The 7,044-nt window shown below is 30.8% G+C and overlaps 2 protein-coding genes across 2 annotated transcripts in view; one reads left to right on the forward strand and one right to left on the reverse strand.

Annotated features, from left to right (window-relative positions):
* Positions 1 to 7,044, reverse strand: part of LOC111630892 (telomerase protein component 1-like) — a 143,799-nt gene that overhangs the window by 54,720 nt on the left and 82,035 nt on the right. The gene's annotated exons all lie outside the window — the stretch shown is intronic.
* Positions 1 to 7,044, forward strand: part of LOC111630897 (chaoptin-like) — a 51,016-nt gene that overhangs the window by 1,883 nt on the left and 42,089 nt on the right. The window lies entirely within an intron of this gene.

Genomic DNA, 7,044 nt, shown 5'->3' on the forward strand with positions numbered 1-7,044 from the left:
TTTTTTTTAGGATCTCAAATTTCAGCTTCTACTTTTCTACTTTTTATTTCTTTTTGCAAATCAGCTCAACACTTTTTTCGCTATCATTTTCTGGGGTGGGCCGTAATTCTCGCTGAAATTGTAGTTTTTTTAATGTAGTGTAGGACCTACAAACACTAGTCTTTTTCTTCTACCCGCGACCCCCCGTGTAAGGCTTCGCGACCCCCAGGGGGTCGCGACCCACAGGTTGAAAAACACTGATATAAAGTACGAGTATTTACATGAGATATTCTCATATAAGACAAAGAATAATAAGAAAATTCAATAAATTGAGAGATAAACTTCATTTTTAGATGAGAGCTTGACATTTGCAGAATAAAAGATAAAAATTTATAGTAAAAATTTAAATCATCTTCCTTTTCAAATCCTGAAATTATTTAGTATAACAAAAAATTGATTACTATAAATAAAATCATAGAAAAAAAATCATCATAAACTACTGATTTTTGAATTTAGTAGAATTCAAATGTTTGTAGTTTTTCTTTAATTTTGATCTTTAAGCATAAGAATGTAAAACTTATTCAACTTATTAATAAGAATAATTTTAAAATTAGAAATGATTTATGTAAGTTTCATATTTAATTACAGTAAGACCTGTGTAAACCGGACTCCCACATGGTATCGAATATATTTTCCGGTGTGGCAGTTTTCCGTTTTGAACAGGTTTTACTGTAATAAATATTTGTAATTTTATTTTGTTTAATTCCAAAAAAATCCAATTAAACGATTTCCAAATTTCTTTTGTAACATACTTAATAATTAAAATAAAAAATTGGCCGATGGTATTTACATAAGTATTTATGTTACACTTATATATTCTCCAATAACATTTAACTTTACCTTCAAAAATTATGCCAAATGTTAACTAATCTCAGATTAAAAAGTTTCTGGTCCCACTTGAAATCAAAAAATGCCTATTTTGATTTTAACTTCTTTCTTGGGATATGTGTAAGTCGCGGTAATCGTGACTTGGCGTGAAATTTCTAATGAAACACGAATTTTGAGAATTTATCATTTTGCAAGAAATAGTTCGACTGGATTATTATTTACACGGATTCGAAAAGGTCCAATCTAAAATTTGTACGTTTACATTTAAAATATCCGTCGTAACACTACGGCGCTATAAAACGATCAATCGAATTCGATCGGAATCTGATCAAAACTATAAAAATTAAAATAAAACTGAGGAAAATTTCCCATCTACAGGGAAGTAAGGGAAGAATTACGCATTCCGTTTCTTTGAATAAATATTGTTTGTTGGTTTTAACCATTTTGTGTATATGAAAGGAAACTAGAACTAAACAATTTAAAATTAATAACGGACAGTAGTCGTAGTTAATAACATTTTTAGTTAGTGCTCGTATCGCATGTTTAAGATGCACGAAGCAAAAAATATTATGCTTAGAATAAAGTAAAAAAAAATTCCACGCTAATAATGAGAACCTGTTCTGCTTTACATGCAATGATGATGTTATTCACATCAGGAAAGATAGGTTACAAAAACATTTAAAGTCTGAGAAACCGTGAAGGATAGAAGAAAAAAATATCATTTTCTTTTTTTTTGAAAAAAGGAGAAAAGTAGAATTTGGGTTCAAACTTGGTAGGCAAGTTTTAAATTTGCAAAAGGCACTTGGAGCTAATAGATGCTTTTACATCAGTTCACATCCCTTTGGAAAAACTAGACTTTTCTAAATTACGAGAATTTTTTAAAAAGAATATCCCAGTGGTACGCTGTCATTGGTGAACAAGTTGAGACAAGATTTATCTGCCAGTTTTAGAGAAAATTAAACAAGATTAGCTTCCGTTATAAGCTTCTTTTAGTCTAACTTTTTGAGTGTTGTTACAGATGATAATAGTGACTTTCAAGATTTTATTTGTGCTGCTGTCAAAGGACAACAGTGATTGTTTACAATTTTACAATACTACTTAATAGTGAGTGAATGTTTGTTTGGATGCTGTAAATACCACAACAGTTTCACAATCTACACGAACGTGAATCAAACTGTGCAAGTATCGGGATTTGTCACGGATAATCCAACCTATATGGAAAAATATTTGAAGCACTGAAAATATTTTCAAACTGTGTTCATATGATGTGCAATGTGCGCAATGTTACATTAGTGACGAATGTTTGGCAAGCTCATTTTACTGTGGTCGACAGGTTTGTAGCATGTGTGTGAAGACAGCTTTAAACACTGCCACAGCAGGAAAATGACACACTGTATCCCAGCTTCTCAATAACAATCACTTCGAAAAAAATTGTTTCCTCTGGAATATGTAGTGACTTAGTGGAATACATACAGGGTGGGTGAAAAATAACTAGGCATTGAGAAATCTTTATTTTGTAATAATAATACAATCATAATAAAATTTGTATGTGCATGTACATAAATCAATGGAATTTTATACTTCCCGCATCAGTGGTGTGGGCAATGACCGAGAAAGGCTGCACGCAGTGGAAAAAAACAGCCAACCACTTGTCAGTTTAGGAGCGAGCGCAAATTTCTTCACGCTATGAGATTTGGAAATCAGTGCTTGCTGTGCAGTGATAGTGGCGTACGGTAAAGGTACAGTACATCATGCCACAATTTATCCAGAAACAATCAAGAATTATCATCCGAAACTAAAATGACCATGGATTCGGTTACGGACGCATAAAGGCGTGGCTATTCATTTAACTTACATCACGATCTAAGGAAAACGTCTCGTTGGTAGATGCGATAGTGATCCATTGACTTTTAATATATGCATCTGTATTTAATAAGATATTGAACATGACAAGCAATTTTTATCATCTCTGCGCTAGCGATATACAAATTATAGTGATTTCTAGATGCCTAGTTATTTTCCATCCACGCTTTAGTTTGTGGCAATTAGTTACCATACCAGATACTTTGAAATGTACAAGCGTTTCACAGAAATGGAACGTAAAATCACTCCTGCAACAGCTATGATGAAAGAATTAGAAAAGATATTTAATGACAAATTTCTTTTAGAATATATAAAATTTATTGCCGAGCATGTTTCTAGACTACAGTCGCTCAGAATCTAATATGAAGCTTGTAAAGTGAAAATTAAGTATATGAAAAAATAAAAAATAATGTATTGGATTGGTTCCATGAATAAATAAACCAGCATGAGTTGCTCAACCTTACCGGAAATAGTTAAAATTTTGGTGGCACCATCTGTTATCATATTTTATTAAAAACTTTTTATATTTTTTACTATTATAAAACGGCAAAAGGCTTAACTTTGAAAACAGAGATGAGTTTTATAAAAAATTGGAAATGTTAATAACTTGTAAAATCGTCATTAAGTTTGACCCTATGGAGATACACGCAACCCTCTACTTCCCACCCTCTCGACATTTAATCACCAAAATTTAGTAGCATCAATCTCCCTAATAAACAAACCTCCCTGCAAAATTTCAGAAAATTTTGACAAAAAGCACAGGAGTTAAGCTTCAAACAGGGTGAACAAAACGTGCTCACCCACACACACACAATCTAACATCCATACATACAGAAATTACCTTCGAATTTTTTTGTATTTCTCGACGTTTCAAAGTAACCTAAGTCAAAAAATGTAACAATCGGGGGGGGCATATTTTGCCTAATCGCCATACTTTTTCTCTGTTATATATAACAGCCGATAATATAAAAAAAAGAAATATTCCTGTTCTCTACAAAGAAAGAAATTCTTACAAGAAGTATTTTTTGCAATCATGGACAAAGCACGCTAATCATCATTCCCATGAGTTCGACAACGCTATCATTCTATACCGTTTCAAATGGCGTTCCAAATTTTAATCGGCCGGGTATGCTGTTGCAAAAGATTTCCCATATTTTTGACTCAATGTACGCATTTATGCTAAAACAGAATCTTTTCCAAGTTCGACATTTCTTTTATAGGTAACATTTCCGTCTTTTCATTACAGGTTTAAATCTCACTACTTCAAATATGTCCACTAGATAAATGAATCCATCCCAGTTGTAGTGTTTTGGAAAACGCCAGCTACTGCTGAGAAATTTGCTATTCTTCCAATTTGGCAGCCAAATATTTAGATAAAAAGAGATCATACATTTGAAAGGACCAAAAAAAATGTAAAAATTAAAAAAGTAAATTTATCAAAATTAAAACAACTGAAACATATAAATTACTAGAAACTACGATTGCATCAAAAATAAAGTTAAGTTTAAGTTGTAATTTTCATCTATATTTAAAATAAGATTTTTGTACCTAAAAAGTAAAGAATCGTAATTGTTAAAAGAATGTATGATATATATTTAGTAGTAAATTAGTAGTAAAAAAAATATATGTTAGTTTTGCGAAATATAATTAAATTAAATGATGATAGGAACGTATTGATCGTGTAAACCAGGGATCACCAAACTTTTTTCACAGCGGGCCAGATAACAGAGAATGACAAGCGCGGGCCTCATAACCATTTTGTTCAATACAGCATACTGAATACGTAAAAAATAAAGACAACCAACATATTTTACCTATACACAAACACGATGGCTGCAGCAAGCCCTTACTTCTTAGAAACTTCATTGCAGGTACTGTACTTACACAAAAAGTGCTCTGATATACAAAGTCGCAAAAAGCCGAAAATTTCATTTCACTGATTTTCCTAAAAATTATATTACTGTCAGATGAAAAAAATCAGATTGGACCAATTTTGGCATTTTTACTTACACTTATTTTAATTTTTTCTACATAGTAAGTTCATCTACAATCTGATATTTCCATATAAATAAGTATATTTTAGCTCATTTGTGGCAGTGCGGCGGCGGGCCGGATGAACTGACCTCGCGGGCCGTAGTTTGGTGACACCTAATGTAAACCAGTGGTTCTAACTTATTTGAAGTCAAGAAACACTTTAGATAGTGATTGTAAGAAAAATTTGCGGAATAGAACAAAGATCATAAAATAACAACAAAAATATGCACAAACGTGAATACATAAAATACATAATTTTTTAAAGTAATTTTTTTTACTTTTGTATTTGTAAAAACGGAAAAATAAATCTTTTATAAAAATAGAACTTCTTTAAATCAATTATAATGCGATACTTGAGCTTGTCGGCTTTTGCATATTTCGTCAATATCAGGTCTAATATGTAATATGGCTACCCTCATTTCTTCGTTACATTAGTTTTTCTCGTTTTTGAATTTATATATTGCTGAGTGAGCGATTCCACCTTACACAAATGTCATATTAAAAACTGCAAGAAAATTTTTAATTCCCTTGTGGAGAGTTTGAAAAATCCAAAATTTGAAGAATTTTGGATTTTTCTCCATAGTTATTTCAGAAAATTTCATTTTTAATGTGTTGGCAAGGTAACCAATTGTTCTTCTCCTAACGAAAATTCCCAATTTGATATATTAACTGGGTCAAATTGATTTCGTAAGTTTCTATATTTTAAAAAGGAAAGTAACTTGCGATCTTTTCTTCCAATAGTGTTAAATGTTGTTATAACGGAAATATATTGACATTTTTATTATGAAGCAAAGAAACGTGTATTATATAAGCCTGTTTTTTTTCTAAAATGCGATTTTTCAGAGATACTTTTCTTGAAATGCTGAGTGTCAGTGGATGTAAAAATATTTTAATTTTTTCCTTGGATACTTGTATTAACGTAATTCAAGTAATTAAAAATATCGGCTGAATATGCCATTTATCACACCGAATATCATTTTTAAGACGACATTTTATAAAATCATTAGTATCTTCATTTTGGAAAAAGGCCAACAATTCATTCTTAAGTTCTAAAAATGAGCATATTACTTTATCCTTGATTAACCATATTATTTTCAGGAAAAGAAAAATTTCGTATTGAGCTTCCATATATATTCAAACTTTTTTTTTTAAAAAAAAAAAAGTGTTTTTAATGTTCTTGGCTTGATGCAATTAAACGTATTTACAACTTGATCCAGTGCAGGTTTTAACGTTGCCGATAAAGTTTTTGAAACTATGAATTCTCTGTGCAAAAACTTTGCTTATATATAAACATCTCAGTTTCTTGTCTTTGCAAAAGTAAGAATAAAATTCAATGCAAACAAAAAGCAACTGCAAAATGTATATTGTTTCTTGTCTACATTGTAAACTAAAATTTTACAATAAAGTTCGCATAATCATAGTTTCAACTAGTATGCCGTTTTCATAATTTTGCAGAACACTTGCAATAAGTTCGCAAAACACCGGTAAAGAACCACTGGTATAAACGAAAAAAACTTCAATGAATTATCATCAAATAAGTAGCTACTTAATGTATTAGAATTCAGGAAAAACAAACATCAATAAATAAATAAAAATCCTAAAAAGCCAAATACACGGAGGAAAAATTAAGACAACCCTATTTAGGTCTAAAATCTTCGTTGACGATTGATTGAGTCTGTCTTTGAGAACTGTCATGTCACCGACGTTTAATTTTTCGTTCGTGTACATCGACCTTAACATTATTTATAACATGGATTAAGAAAGAACAAAAAAAAATTAAGAGAAAGATTAAATTCTTTCAGTATTGTGGGCACTAAGAGAAATTTTTTCACGGTTATCATATGTAAGGAACTGAGTTCAATTAGAGCACCTAGAAATATCGAGTGGGTTCATCAATCAGTTTGGATTCATATACAGGCATACCTCGACTTACGTCGTTCCCGATTATACGTCGCTTGTTAAAAAAGTATATGGAAAAATAAAAATCAAGTTTAAGTCATTTTATTCGACTTTACGTCTGTTCGCCACAAATATTGAAGTCGTAATAGCACTAGAATAACGTTTAAAGCACATAAAATCATATTAAAATATATACAAGTATGTACTGTATTTACAGTACACGCATTCGTAAATTTAGATTACTTTTTTTGTACTATATTAAAAACTAAAATTTATTTGTTTGTAAGCTTAAAATAGATTTTTATTAACCATATATTATTTAAAATGCTTTCCTAGTGATAAGTAGATTCGGAGACAGGTAAATTCGACTTACGTCGTTTT

The sequence above is a fragment of the Centruroides sculpturatus genome, unplaced genomic scaffold (assembly GCF_000671375.1).
Source record: "Centruroides sculpturatus isolate CEXI.00-Female unplaced genomic scaffold, Cexi_2.0 scaffold347, whole genome shotgun sequence".
Taxonomy (NCBI): Eukaryota; Metazoa; Arthropoda; class Arachnida; order Scorpiones; family Buthidae; genus Centruroides; species Centruroides sculpturatus.